At 43.7% G+C, this 16,344-nt stretch overlaps 1 long non-coding RNA gene across 2 annotated transcripts; it reads left to right on the forward strand.

Moving 5' to 3' along the window:
* LOC149347016 (uncharacterized) lies at positions 1-8,038 on the forward strand. 2 transcript variants are annotated; one of them, XR_016292484.1, is made up of 4 exons: positions 1-593; positions 2,429-2,753; positions 4,590-4,675; positions 4,755-8,038. It is a non-coding gene; the product is annotated as an uncharacterized LOC149347016 (long non-coding RNA). The 2 variants fall into 2 exon arrangements; XR_016292485.1 differs by lacking the exon at positions 4,590-4,675.
* Positions 8,039-16,344: the final 8,306 nt, after the last annotated feature.

Here is a 16,344-nt window from a genome sequence, read left to right on the forward strand (position 1 = left end):
TCGGAGGGCGTATTCAGAGGAAGGTGATCCTCGTTGCGATTGGCCAACCGAGAACAGACGTCACTGCTCTACTCTACGTCACTCTGTGGGGACTTTTGGGGAACACTGCGCTTCAACCGACAGGGAAAATCTCAACTCTTCGTGAAAATCCTTGCTCACTATCCCGAGGTATCCCAAGGTGCATTTCTTGCTCGCTTGTTTATTTTTTTGCCTTGAGCATGGAGACGGACATGTGCGATGGCGTTGCTTCAGCGGTTTGCGACAAGGCGTTCTTCAATACTAGTAATTTAAAAACACCCATCAAGGATATTCATGGGGAAGGACGCAGCTGTTGCTGCGACGCGTCTTTTCTTTTTCTCTTTCCTCTGATCTCTCTATCTGCACGCGGCAGCGGTGGTGGCTCGGCTCCAGCCAGTAGGCAGGCCCATGCAATTTCCTTTTCATCCTTCTCCCAGTCACAACAACATGTAGTAAGGCACGGCCGTTCTTGTGCGACTTACGTCCGAAGCATTTTGTCGCCCTTCGTGACCTGCGACGGCACCACAACTTCGAGGGAGAGGTGGAGAATCTAGTCTTCGACTCTAATAATAAAGGTAAGAAACGAAGTCTATAACTGTTGCATGCACGCGCGCAGTGATCAAAGCAATAAAGGGCCAAAGCGGGATGCAGTCGCGCGCTTAGATTACCGATTGAAAAGTTGCAGTTTATTGACTTTTCGAGTGCGCGCATTTTAAGTTTGTAAACACAAAGCGCGTTCTTTTTTTTTATTTACGGGCTTACACTCACCTGGGGAAACTTGCACGTGGTTTTGTGCACGAAAACTTAGCGATGACATGCACGTTTTTAAAGGAACCATGAAGATTTCAATGGGCTTAGTCTAGTGCGACAGATCTGCAGAGGTAGCCTTTGCGGGCATTCGAGTGAGATGTGCAACGTAAGGTACTATAACCTTTGAAAGCCATGACTTGTCATAGTCATTTTGCACTTATTTGTAATGTAAGGTATAGTTTGTGCAAAGTTTAGGTAGTCATAGTTTTGACTCCTAGTAATTCTGAAGTGTAGCATGACTCAGCACTTTACTAGTAACATAAGGTGTGCAGAGTTTGTACAAAGTTGCGTAGTCATGCCTTGCACTCATGACTCATCATTCTGCAACATAGCATGACTGTGCACTTTAATGCTTTGGCATTCTCGCTGGTAAGCAGTCTTATGTGTGTCTGCAGAATTTTTTTTTGGTGTCCTAGCTCCTCCATAAGCAAAGTGACAAGCAGTGCACTCTCTTTCATATTTAAAGTGGAAAAAAACTGCAGGAAAAAAACTGGTCCTTGGAGCAGACTCGCTGCTACAGGCCTTGCTTATGCTTTGTTGCAGGCACCTGCAATGTCTCGACAGGACACACAACATTGTCGCGGCATGCACCAGCTTAGCAGCGCTGAAGCCATGGCAATCGCAACATGCAGAAATGTGTAGGAAGAATGCCCAGCATTGTTCTGCCTTTAGAAGTCAACAGCGCTGACCTGAATTTGTGGTCAAAGGACAGGGCCATGTAAAAGGTTGCTGTGCAGGAATGAGTTTTTGCAGGATCTAGTAAAATTGAAATACTTCCATGTAACAGTCCGTGTAATAACTTAACCTGAACTTAATAATTTTCTCCAAAAATTGTTCCCCATGCGCTATAGCAGGAAAAAACAGTAAGCGAATGACTGATAAATTTTTAACAATAAAAAAGCTGGGAAATGCAGTTCTGCACTGCAGTTAAAAGGCTAAAAATGTGAAGCTAAATCTGTGATTGTCATGCGCACTTGGCAGAGGCAGAGCGCCAGTAGTAGTGCGAGAGTACTGCATATGTGCCCACTCCATAGCACATGCATTTTTCATTAGTGTATGTAAAAAGTACAAACTTTAATTGGGCCTTGCTTTTCAAAAAATGAAAGTAGTGTGATACACAAAAAATTGACAGAGAAGTTTTGCCGAAATTTTATAAACGTGCAAAAGCAGAATTTCATGAACGCTGCCTTGTCTTGTTACTTTACTGTTGGCTTTCTAAGGATGCCTTATGCCGTTATTCATCTGCTATCATTGTGTACACGTTTTTATCAAAATGGAGCCCACCTTTGTTCACGCCTCAATTTTTAAAAATTTCATATTAGTCATGAGTTGTTGTTGTTGTGTTGGATTTATTGGCGCATAAGCTTTAGTCATGAGTGGTCATGGACTTAACATCATATGTTGGCATTGTGTCGTAACTATGTTACAATTCTGCTATGAGGCTGTGGTTGCTATGTCGCCGTTGCTATGCTCTTGGCACAAACCCACATACATCGCAGGATCTTGCTCGGGGTTTACCGTTCGGAATTGTGCTTTCACACTAATAATTAACTAAGACTATATGGAGTGCTTAGTTATGTTTACAATCTTTCCATTTCAGGATTTTGCGCCTGGAAAGACAGAAGAAAGCAAAACTTGCTGCCATTTTACAGCTTCTACAGGAAAGAAGGAATGTGCACCAAGGGTTTTTAAACGCTACCTGCACTGCCACCGTTCCAGCTCGTACGAAGAGCTTCCTATAGAACAGCGCCAAAGGCAGGAAAAGGGGCAAGGAAGCTGCAAAATCGGCAAACACTGCTTTGCTACTCTAGAGGTCATGGAGAAAGAGGGCAAGGTATATGTAGTGTTTCAAAAGAAACACTACGGACACTTCAATGAGGCCTGCCACCAAAGGCTGTCCCAGGATGATGCCAGAGTGCTTGCAGGTTAGCCACTCCTCTTGTACAAAGCATTTGTGCATGCTGTGTTGACTGTACCGGAATGTGAAAACGTTTAGAAGCTACACTCCACCAACCTTTCATAAATGGGAGACGAAAGTGCAATAGAAATGTATTTTAGGGGGAAGATATTGCTCATTAACTCGAGTGATCATTTCAATGATTTTTATTATTCTGCGATGCATCTATGGCACAAAAGAGGTGGGACAACACGAAAATGCCTATTGTAAAGTGGGAGAAGGCATGTCCCACAAAACGAGGGGGCGGAAGAAGTTATAGTAAGGCACAGCTTAAGAACCCAGCGGCCAATGCCCCTCAAAGGAAGCCTGCCATCCAATGGCGTCGACCGATTCTCATGATGTCATGGTTAATCCTAGGGGGTAGCATTGCAGGAGGGTGGCAGGTGAAAGGGGATTAGTTATGGCTTTAACTGGATTAACTGATGAAAATCAGCTGACGCCATTGACTGGGGGGTCTTCTTTAAGGGCCATCTGCCACTTCGTTCTCGAGTTGTATCTGACTGTAGTGCAATTCACTTGAGCCTACTTGGTCGCATCGAAGGGTGAAAAACAATTGATCCACGGCACATCGCATGCACAGCACAGTCTGTACGAACTTCATGCCGTTTAGTTTAGAAATGCTTTGTGGAAGGGGTCGTCTTTCGAACTGAACATAATTAGGAATGTCATCTAGCACTGAACTACTCCAATGTCTGTTCTTTTGTTTTTCTGCTGGTTTCATTGACTATCCTAGGTCTGTCGCTCAATTGGCTGACGTTGAAACTTCATCCGTAAGAAGTCGGCTTGAGCTCCATGAAACGTGTCTTGAATGACTGACAGTTGCACTTGATGCTAGCCTCTTTTTTTTGGCTGCCTGTCAAAAGCGTAGGCATTTTGTTGCTGATCAATGCAACGCCACCAGTCTAATGGTTGTATAAGGGCCATGTTTTTTCTCATAAGATAGATCGTCTGCAGTGAACTTTCATTAATTAGAATTATTTGGCTGTTTTGGCACTTCATCAGTAATGCTCACAGGAACGGCTGTGGTTTGAGTGTTCAGCTACTAAGCTGGAGTACCCGGGTTAGAACCCGGCTGCGGCAGCAGAGTTTCGATGGAGGCAAGAGGTGCCCACGTGCTGCGCAGTGTCAGTGCCCAAAGATCCCCAGGTGGTCGAAATTATTACGGAGCCCTCCACTACAGCACCTCTTTCTCTCTTGCTTCTTTCACTCCTTCTTTCCTTCATGGCATGGTTGAGGTAGTTACTGCACCATTTCCTTTCCTGAAAAACCACTAATATAAAACACAAGCCTGCACAAGAGTTGAAATCGCAAAAAAAAAAAAAAACGAACAAGCAGCATTTATATTTCAGTTTATGTATGACTGGCATGCCCTCCAATTGTCTCTGACTTAGCAGCAGTCATTTAGGTGTTGAAACTGAAACAGCATGAGAAAAATATTCACTTAGAAATTACTCACCTGGCGTAAGTGAATTCTACATTGTGACTCGTGTACACTATTGTCTTGTGCAAAAGTCCAAAGAAACAAAGATCGCGTTCAAAAATTTGGTGTCCCTACTCCTTTAACGGTTGCTGTCAGGCGAATTGGTGCATTTTTTGAATATGCAGAATGAAATGGGATAGGATGAGAAGCACACGTCCTTATTCTTTTCTTGTCCACATTTTCAGTGCTGTTATATTCTGCATTTATAACACGCTGTATATAACTTCCCTGTTTTGCATTGCAGTATGCAAGTTTAAACACTCAAGCTCATAAAAATAAAGTCCATCTGCCTTTGAAACAACCATTTTGTCGTGTGCTTTGCAGTGCCACAAAAGTGAAATGAAAGTAAGATGAACTGTGTGTCACCTGTGAAAAGGAACAAAGTGCAAGACGAAGGAATCCGACCAGAAGTATTTGTCACTTTATTACATGGCTGTAGGCAGATGAACCACCAGAGATGTTAACAGTTTTTTTCTGTACCATTTTCAGGCCCGTTAGCAGAAGGAGTGCCAGAAAAAACCATTGTGCACAACATCCGAGCAGGTACAAGTGGATCAAGCCCACGGATGCAACTTGTGACCACTAAGGACCTCCGTAACATTGCAGATAAGTTTAGGATTGGCAAAACAGAGCAGAGAGATGCAGACAATTTTAAGAGTGTTGAATTATGGGTCGAAGAAAGGAGGGAAGAAAATGAGTCGCCACTGTTGTATTACAGGAAGAAGGGTGACCCCAACAGTCATGATGGTGACTTTGAGCGAGCATTAATGACGTTCCCACAACGAGAGCTCCTTTATGAATTGGGGGCAGCGAAACTGTGCATTGACTCCACCCATGGCATAAATAAGTACTAATTCCAACTGACAACCCTGCTTACAATTTCTCAAGATGCCTTTGGTATCCCGTGTGCCGACTTGATTTCGAAAAGGGTGAACACGGGCACTGTGGTGAGGTTTTTCGAGGCCATCAAAGAAAAAACACAATACCATGTCAGGCATTTATGTCTGATGATGCCCCTGTTTATGGCAGTGCATGGGAGCAGGTGATGGGTCCCTTGAGGAGTCGACTGCTTTGTAGCTGGCAGGTGCTACACAACTGGAGCACGCACCTGAATACAGTCACAAACAAGGACTGCAGGAGTACAACAAGGGACATGCTGCACACTCTGATGAAGTGGACAGATGAGACTGACTCTCAACAGTTGCTCCCTGCACTTCTTGGTATCCACTCCAAAGAGCATCAGCTTAATTGCCTTTGGCTTCGTCAGAAATTTTGAGAAAACATGCGCAATGAGGGCATGTCAGTGGGCTTACTGCTATAGGCAGTACATTGGATTAACAAAAAATAATCACTTGGAGTCAATGCACAAGGCACTGTACTCTCACTTTGGTGGCTAGGTAAATGGGTGATTGAATACATTAATCAAAGTACTCTTCAATTTCACATCCGAAAAACTTTACAACAGGTGTCAAAGGAGGAGCAGACCACCGCAAATCTGCCTTATTTAGGAAGCGTAAAGTGGGGATTGAGCTTTCTAAGTCCAGTACTGAGAGAGTGGGAGATGGCCAGTGGCATGTAAAGTCACAAAGTTTGGTGAACTTCAAGCACACAGTGGAAAGAACTAGCAAATCGTGCAGTGGCTGTGAGCTTCATAGTGAGCAGTGCGAGGCTTGCCACAACATGTACACATGCACGTGTTGACCATGCAACGCATGTGCACATGTGCAAGCACATGCATGCTGTTGCTATAATGGAGTTACACTCGTGCCAGATGCACAGCAGCCAGAAAGTAGCATCTGACTGTGCTGGCGTTTGTAGGCCCTGCCAGCTGAAGATGGCAGATTTCAGGTGAGGGATTAGGATTATGTTATGAGCTAGTTGGCAGGCTATTCTGACAAAGTGCTTTAGCATAGCAAGCTCAAGACACAGCAGGGAAGAGGAGTGCCATTTGCTAATTTTCTTGAAGCCCACATGGTCATGAGAAAGGTGCGCCATCATATCCCATATCAAGCAGCACCATTGAGGGTGCACTACAGGCCTCTGGTATTTCTTTTCTATCATTCCTTTTTCCCGAAACTTTCCTCCTAGGAATGGAGAACTCATCCCGCCACGGCGCCTCAGTGGCTCTGGCATTCTTAGACTGCTTACCCGAAGGCTGTGGGTTTGATCCGGCCATGGCGGCCACATTTCAGTGGAGGCAAAATACAAAGATGGCCATGTGCTGTGCAAAGTCAGCGTGCATTAAAGGGCCCCAGGTGGTGTAAATTAATCCAGAGACCTCCATTATGGTGTCCCTCATAGCCCATGTGTCGCTCCCGAATGTTAAACCCGACAATTAAGAAATTGAGATATTTCAGGCCCCTCATTCCCTACTCAGAATCTGCTTGTGTGAGTACAGAGAACTTCTGACAATTGGCAAACATTTTTCATCTTTGGGAAATTAGTGCACTCATTTTCTTGTTCACACCTGCCTTGCATTCACTATAATTTTATTTCTTCGTCATCCCTGCTTGATTTCATTTTGTCTGCATGTGATGCACTCAGAGAGGCATGCGCTCTTCAATAAAATTAGTATGAAGTGTCGCTCCATGCTGCATTCCTCTTTGTTGCGTCGTGCTGTCACAGTGCACCGCCCTTTTAGGACATCTTGAGAAAAACAGCGCTTGCAGACAAAGGACCAGAATAAGAAGGACACACAAAAAAAAAACAGCGCAGTTGTGTGTCGTCCTTGTTTCCTTTGTCTGCAAGCGCTGTTTTTCTCAAGATGTACCCCAACCAACTCGCCCAGCAACACACCTTGCCTTTTAGGACAGTTGACAATATGTGGTTCTACAGTTCTGCAATGCATATGAGAAAAAGTATTCTTGACAAAAGGCTAAGCCGTAGCTGTCATCTTGCACACTGAAAGCTGCAGCGCAAACTACTATTCATCTTATTTTGCAAAGAGAATACTGCTGCAACAGAAAAACAGTATTACTCATTTTTCAGAGCATTGCTGGTACAATTTGTGACACGAACTTATATTGCCATGGTAGAAACAGCCGTGAATAGCCTTCCCTCACATGATAAAGCACTTCATAAATGAACTTGCTTGGCTCTTACACAGTGTCTCTCCACCAGCCTTCCAAGCAATGAGCCTTCTGTTGTGTGATGGGAACACTGTGCCAATTTTGTTGCCTAGAAATTCTAAAATGCCCCTATTTGTCGAGAAGGCAGCTTAGATGAAACATATAGTGCCCAGTTAATGTCATTTCCTTTTTACTCATTAATGAAAAATGCTTCAAAACCCAACTGCAATGAAATTATAATTTGGCTAGAATGCCTGTTAATGTGCTGGGTGTGTCATAAAACTAATTGCAACAAAGTTTCATACTTCTCAGAAAACTGACTCTGTTGCTACAAGTGTTTAAAAAGCTGTGTAGTAGACAACGTGGCATGTCCATATAGGCAGATACGGATACCCGAGTGCCATACGGCCTCATGTCTGGCCCATTGGGAATGAACAGATTAAGGACAGTGTAGAGTGAAAGGCTAGGGGCTAAAATGTGGCTTGGCAGTCATGGGTATGGTGCTGTGGCAAAGTTCTTAGGAATTTGTTTCAATCCTGCAGATGCTGATTTCTGTTTCCATTCCAGGTTTCTGTACACCATATTTACTTAAATAATGGATGCATTTGCATAATAAATGCTTTCCCTACATCAATCATCAAAATCTGGGGAAAGTTCAACTGACCACACCATGGTTTACACCATGTAATAAATGCACCAAACTTACCATTCTAATTTTTTCCCACAAGAAACTGCATCCATGATGCAAGTAACTGCGGTATTACAGGTTACAGAATGAAGCACTGTCAGCCGTATTATGTGGCCGCAAGACTGCCTGGCGCCATGTGAAGAGGAATGCTCCCAAGGTTCATCACATCACATTTACTCCAGTATCCAGATATGGCACCCATTTCATCCTGCACGTCACATTCACCTCGGGCTGGTGATAGCCTGCCAGCTAGATTAAGAATGTCGCAAATAAAATGTCTACCTAACTGAAAACTGCGGTTGTATATATCGGAGATTTTTATTGACTTGTGGCAGTCTACCTGGACAGGTTATGGTAATGCAAGGCAGCCCATTATGCACAGCATATGAGTGCATAGGCGCCACAACTTCGCATCTTTTCTAAGGGTTCATGTTTTGCACTATTGGGTGTGACCCGACCCATCTCTCCACAATCCTCGCGTAATTAATAATAAAGTGCTCCTAATCCTTTTTTGACAGCCAAAATGTATTTTCCTAGGCATATTGGCAATCTGCAATTTGTATTTCTCCACAGATTTGGTACTTCTGAGAAGTTGGACGGTCATTTTTATAAATGATATATTTTTAATAAGCTAGCAGATACTATTCTTGATTTAAACATTTGCAGGCATATATACGCTGCCATTGTTTGCCTTGATAAATACCGTGTCCATTGTGTAATCATAGTACAAACACGTTAATTGATTCTAAAGGATGTTAATGCTGCTTAATTACGCCGTACAAGCCCAGCTGTGGCTTTGGAAAGCTGCCCTTCCTTGGACTCTGACATTAAATACAACTTGTACGTGGGAAAGACTAATCTTACTGTGAGTGTAACGACAAAATTAAACAAATTCCATTAGACGCTGGTATGATCCCGGCTGCGGCAGTTGTATTCCGATGGTGACACACTACAGGCCCAGATGCTGTGCGATGTCGGAGCACGTTAAGGGCCACTGTTGGTCGAAATTACTGGATCCCTCCACTGTGGCACCCCTCATAGCCTGAGTCGCTTTGGGACATTAAACCCCATAAGCCAAAGTTAGCATTATGTTCCTGCCGGACCGAGCAGCCACTGACAGGGTAAGACTGTACGAATGGGTACCATCAATCACTACGTGACACCCCCACTCCACTCACCCGATGAAATCCCATCCATCAGTGACACATCCACTCTCTCCACCCTTCGACTCAGATTTTCAACCGCTTGCCAACCGCCTCCTCCCGCCCTCTCTTCTTCCCTCTTCCCTGCAATTTCGTGAAGGTGGATTTCACTCCCTCCACTCTGTCACCTGAGGCTTCAGACCGACGGATTATTCCAACATAGGGGGTTCTGATGCTGATGCACTAAAATGATATTTTTGAAAGGCAGCTACAGTTTGTTACATGTTAAGGAGAAGGGTACTCGCTGCACCATGCAAAATGCGAGGTCATTCCCTGGTGTGCACACACTGCATCACAAGGAAGTACATTTGGCACCTAAATTTAAATGTGCAGTACAGCGAGCAGTTAGCATCAGGTGCTGTACACAGACATGAGCACAAAATGAACACGCTTATTACCAGGCCCTCTCTGTGCACTCTCCCTATACATAGTGCGAAGACTGCTTTTGAAGCTAAGGTTGGCCACATTACAAAGAAATAAAGACAGCATGAACATGAGAACCGGACACGCAGCACTGACAGAAATCTCGATAGTCGGTGCTGTGTGTCTGGTTCCCGTGTCGTCCCTTTCTGTTCGGCGACCAACCTTAACTAGAACAAACAACTTGCCCGAACCCTTGCTTTTGAAGCATTGCACATTGCATGCAGTAAGTAGCACACAGTACAATGCACAGACTGAGCCATGTGTGTTATTGTATCAGCAGTAAACCACGTGCAAAAAAAAAAAAAACGACAGCCAATAACTACAGTCGGTAAAGCGAAATTTGAGCGCAGCTCTTCACGTTTTAGTTTTGCAGTATGCTGAAGTAAAGAATTCCAGAGAGCCACCTGCCCCGGCGAGAGGCAGTGATAGGTGACATTTCGCCCTGAGCACTTGGCTATCACATACTTTGTACACAAGTTCTGTCCCGCCTCATACGAACACCAAAACACTTTCTTGAATATCTTTTTCAATGAAGGCAAATACACTGGCTTACATAAACATCGAAATTACTTGCTATTACATCTTAATAAAGTGTTCAGTGTCACACTATTACGATGCTATATATCAATTTATGCATGCCAGCACATCATCTCTGGCTGACAAAGATCTGACAAATCTTGCTTTTTGACAGTATGTGGGCACAGAGTCATTGATTGCACAGACCAAATATGACTATACCAGCAGAACGAGAACTCGGAGGATTACTTTAGAACTCATGTGCCTTTGAAAACATGCAGTGAACGTGGAAACAATTTTATTTTTAAGGTGCGCCGCCCAGCGTATGCACATGCGTTCAGTGCACTCTCTGCGCCATGAAGGACGACTCGGTCCCAAGAGCAGAAGTACACACTGCCAGTGCATTCCAGAACACTCAATTCAGATAGGTACAACATGAGACGTAAGCAACGTATCTAGCGTTCGCACCGTGCAGCTTTATTGCAGCTTTATTGCTTCGCTCTGTCCCGAGCATTTTTCAGTCCACTGAGGTGGTTGCGAGCCACAGGTGGGCTAGTCTTGCGATTATTCTGCCGGCAATTGATTCTCTCTGTGATCTAGCAGATCTACGCCACCTCGCACCCACAACAGTCGTCAACTGGTACTGTCGCCATTTGGTGTCCAGATCAGTGTCTTGAAGGATCGAAGGCGGGCTGGAAACGACATGCTGCAATGTTCTCCAACCCTTGCATCATGAGAAAGTCAATGCGACGACATATCACAGCCCACGCACTGCATCGTGATGATTATAACAAGAGTTATATGCACAGATATTTTCCAGAATGAGCTGGAAACACCCAGATCAGGGACGCCAGTACTGGACGGCGCGGGCTTGCGTCCTGCTCACTCACCTTTAGGGACGCATGGGCGGTAAACACGCATTCCATAGGCGGTCTACTGGTCACAAACAAAAAAGGGGCAAATTTAAAGAACTACACACGCCACAAAGACGAGACACCGACGAATACTTCACTCGCAACAGCCGCCGACCGCGATTCAAACGTACGTAAACAACCGCCATGTTGTTTTTTTTTCTTCTTTGCTAACTGAATGTAGGGGGCGCTGTAAGAGCGCTAGCATCATCATCATCGCGCGCTCCCTCAAAGAAAATTAAATACAAATAGCCGACACCAGCAATAAACTAGAAAAAAAAAGCATTAAACGTTAAAAATTGCAACATAAATAAGAAAGTCATTTATGCAGTTGACGAAAATCAACACACTCATTCAAAGGAAACGCCAATAAAATTGATTCATACAAATAAAACAAAAATATAAATATGCATGTTTTCTTTTCCTTGGTTTTGACTAAAGCTAGGACGTGCGACTATTTTTTGGCAGTTTTCTAAATCGGGTCGCCCAGTGCGACCATAAGAAAATTAAGGCAAGAAAACTGAAAACGTAACAGGGGCACTTAAGGGTCAACATTGCATCGTCAACAATATGCACGCTTTCTCTCTTGCTGCTCATCCCAAGCTTGAATGCATGTCAATTTGCTGTTTCAAAGCAGAACGGTCTTCTATCATTGTAGCGGATTGAACCGAACCAAATGTACTGTCATGAACAAAGCGGTCACATAACTTTCACTTATGCAGCTCAAACTCACATTATTTATTATTTGAGTTTAGTTTTAATGACATGAAAGAACCACAAGTACCATTATAAATGGTATTTTTCATCAGAGCACTTCGGATGGACTAGAAGCCTTACTCCCAACAGTGTACAATAAAGCCATTCACACAAATCATGTTGGCAGCAATGTTGAAACTGTGTGCGTCCACCTTACTTGAAACTGCAACGGATGCAAGACAGACAAAATTTTACCATTCAAAATCACAATGTGCCGAGATATTGCTGCAATCTTGAACGTAACCACGCTTGCCATTACAATCAAAATGACTCAACAGCACATGCAAACATGACAATCTTTTTTTCACAGACATTTTGACACTACATTTAGTTCACTATTTATGCAACTTCCGTTTATTTGCACGATGGACACGAATATTCACATGCACGCCAGTCTTAGCATGAGTGCCATGCATACGTAATTGTCGATATGCACCCCGTCACACATTGTGCATTTACACATAAAAATACTCATGAAAACTCAACAAGTGCTCAGCAATTACTGCAGCTTAAATGGTCAAGCACACAGAACACGTCAAAGTTATGGTACGGTATAGAATATGGGGTTTAACGTCCGAAGGCAACATGGGTTATGAGGAACGCCATAGTGCAGCGCTACGGATTAATTTTGACCACATGGGGCTCTTTATCGAGCACTGATGTCACTCAGTACACAGGCGCCTAGCATTTCGCCTCCACTGATAGGCAGCTGGCGCAACTGGGATCGAACCCGTCCTTGGGAACAGCAGCGGGCACCCTAACCACTCAGCCATTGCAGCGGGGCAACGGCTGACCACATTATAAGCAACCAAAAGTCCAGGTCTCTGCTTTATGTCTTACATGTTGCCTAGGTATCGTCTACTTTTACTAAATCTGCAATCTAAAAATTAACAATAGACAACTTCCCCACTCCATCTAAATTACTATAATTGTCCCATGCCCTTCTTGGTTTGCTACACACTTAAGCTTATAATTTTCGGCTAGTTTTATCAAGGTGTCATACAAGTGTAACAGCTGCCACAGTATGAATTGTGGATTCTAAGAGAAAAAAGAACTCACAAATTTTGCACTACTTTGAACAAAAATATTCAGCCAATATATGCACAACAGGCATACACCAATAACATTTCTACCGCAAAACCGTGAACCCACCGTACCGAGGGCCAGTAATAGAAAATCACTGGCCGCCGCGGTGCCTCAGAGGTTATGGTGCTTGGCTGTTGACCCGAAAGACCTGGGTTCGATCCAGGCTGTGGCGGTCGCATTTCGATGGAGGCAAAATTCTATAGACCCCTACAAAAATTTTATTAGTCACCCCTTGTCATGCTAATATGCAGGTACCAATTATTTCTGTAACGTACCTCTTATCATTTCTGTAATACCCGTTACTAGGTCTTCAAGAAAATAATAAACTGAAATGTAGCAAAGAGCTGATGGTTGTCTTTTCATAGAACATTCTTCACAGCAGCTCTGCTTCTGAAAGGAGCACCTCATTCTTTGTGGACTCAACTAGTTTTCTTCTATTTTAATCACCATGAGGTCAGTTACTCCAGTAACACTCTGACTCCTGATATGCTACACTCTAGTGAGCCAGTTTCACAACTCTCATAAAAGAATGATGAACTCAAAGGTCTGCCACAAGCATGTCATGGGCTACATCTTTAATGGAGTAGAGAAACCAAATTTTTGGATGCGCATTTCTCTTTACACTGATGCACTAGGCAATGCTGTACACAAGCCACCATGTGGATTTTAACTTTGTCAGCTAAATAATTTACAATTGAATTTTTTTTCTCGTGTCATCTGGTTTCGGTTTTTAACAGCCGAATGACTGCTCTGAAGTCAGATACATGTTCAGGTCACATGAGGCATGCAAAAAGAGATATAATCGCTGCCTGTTCACTTTATGTGACTCCAACTCTTAGACAGGTTTGTGTACGAGTTGATGCAAATAACAATGAACAAAGCTGCAACAATACTGCTGTCTTTGTATGCCTCACATGACCTGAACACATCCCTGACATCACAGTCGTCGTTCGGTTGTTTAAGCTAAAGCAGTGCGAGAGAAAAAATGCAATTATAAATATATTGCCTCTTGTCGCAATCCATGCAGCTGTCTAGTCTTTCTAAAGTACTGCGCATCATTCTAACCGAAAGAAACAACTAAAATTTTGTTGTCTCTACTCCTTTAATACCTACTGGGCCTTGACAATATAAAAAGCACCTAAACATATCAGCGAACTGAGCTGCCAACCTTCAAAAATGTATCCACAAGCTCTTTTCACATTGTGCTTTTAAATATGTTGCCTCATACTCGTGATATACATATGTTCTGACTGTGCACATTACAAAAACAGTAATTCAGGAACCAGCAGACCCACCCATTCAGCAGCATGGCAAGCGAAGAATGAAAATTAGAATGCAGCTAGAAAAGAAAAGGCACACAGCTTTTTCAGACCTTCTAATTTGAATACCTCAAACTTATGTGGCCAACTGTAAATGTTTCCTTACTGAAATCTCACACTCCTTTAGATGTTTGCCATAAAGCAGAGAAAAATTTGTCAACATGCTTTCCTCTAAAAGGAACAACCAAATATAAGTAGACAAGCCATATTTACATTTCATGCATTTTTAAGCTCTTCACTGTATGCAGAGAAGCATGTCACATGCATGGCGTGTTGATGTTTGGTTTATGCTGCTTCTTCACTTTATATTGAAAGGTCATGGCTACTCTTTTTTTTGTGTGTGTGTCCATTGCCCCACAGAGCTACCATCTATGGAGCAAGCTTATTTGCATTTAAAGGTCGCTTGCCTAGTCACTGCTGACTCCACACAAAACAGATTTTCCCCTCAAAACTGGCAACGTGCAGTAAAAGCAGGCGTGCAATTAATGTGACACCTCATACACTTCATAATGACGCAGTGGCCTACAAGGCCAAGCCAGCATGCTATTCATGTATGCGCACAAATTATATTCACTTATACAATGCTAATGTCAAAAAGAAACCCTTCTAGCTACAAATGCTAGCACAAAGTTAACGCAGCGCATTACGGCATGCATAGCATCACACGTCCCTGTACAACACACTTTTACTAATAAGGCTAAAACAGTGCACCTGCACAAGGATGAAGGAAGATGAGACAAAACGCAGCATCTTCCTTATGCAGGTGTGCTGTTTTTGCCTTATTATGTCATACCAACTTGCCCATCAGTCTGTGTTTTCACTAACTGGTGCAGCAGAAAAAACAGCTAGCTGTGAAATTTGGAATGCATTCATGGCGTCTAGAAATTGAAGCTCAGAAAATGTAACACACAGAAAGTGCAAGAAACTGATCATCCCGAGTGTTTACGTTTCTCTCTGTGTTGTGTTTTACTTACACCGCAATAACCCAACATCGTTCCCAAACAAACCCAAGGGCCACACTGGCTACGCGGATGCTGAAAGCCTAAGTCAAGCCTCCCACTTCATCACAAACCATTACAGAAATGACAGAGCAAGCAAAACAAGCTTCGGCCTTGTCTGGCTTTATTCCAACGCTGAACGTTACAAGAAATACACCAAGAACCACACGTTCTACTTAATGAGTATAAAAACACTTCACCAAATAGATAAAAGAAAAGCAGCTTTCTACATATTCAAAGGTTCGGTGGTGTGACCATGCTACGACGTTCGCTAAACGCCTATCAGCGAAGAAAGAGGCGTACGGATCATGGTTCATGTGGCACGATGCGTCGCGTTAAGTCTCTCCGTGGGCAACGTTCGTACAAAGCAGCTGTGGCCTACCGTGTGCTTTGCGCAACATGGGTGTCAACGCGAAGTAATCCATTACAGCTTGGCTAGTTGGTGGGTAGACACTGCAGGCATATTAAACATTAAGACGGAAGATGTGTTGTCCTTTCAAAGGCTAGCGTGTAGTACGTCCAGTCCGCCTTCCTTCCGCATTTTAATTTTTTTTTAGCATAGCTTGTCGCCGGTGGGCATACATGCAGGACTCCAGGAACATAGTTTATATGTACCGCAACTGCCAAATGGCTCGCAGTATCCACCATTTTTATGCATACGAGCTCATCCTATCAGTACGTACAGGTCAGAATCAGTTACGCGCAACACAAGGAAACATAATTTTCGACACTCATCCAATGCTTCAAACCATTGCCTCCTTCTAGAGGAGGCAATGTTCAAACACGAGATACAATACCGAAAGGTGCCGAAGAGAACTGAAGTGACCTCAAATTCAGTCAAGCACCGCCTTGCAAAACGTCTCTAGGGGCTTCCGATATCATACCACGGCTGGAACAGGTCGCACTGCAAACTTGCATAATAAAGACAACACTAGGGCACTGGGGTACAAGTCCGGACGTTAGCGCGGTCAATATTACTCGCCATTGCACCAACCTTTGATGACTTTCACGGCAGCACTTACTCCACGCGTCAATGCACCGCGCGGTGAACAGCCATCGCAGCCATGTCAACAAACCACCGTGGCGTTGGCGATGACAGCGATGGTCACCGT

The sequence above is a fragment of the Amblyomma mixtum genome, chromosome 4 (assembly GCF_055824585.1).
Source record: "Amblyomma mixtum isolate Tamu chromosome 4, ASM5582458v1, whole genome shotgun sequence".
In the NCBI taxonomy this organism is placed as follows: domain Eukaryota; kingdom Metazoa; phylum Arthropoda; class Arachnida; order Ixodida; family Ixodidae; genus Amblyomma; species Amblyomma mixtum.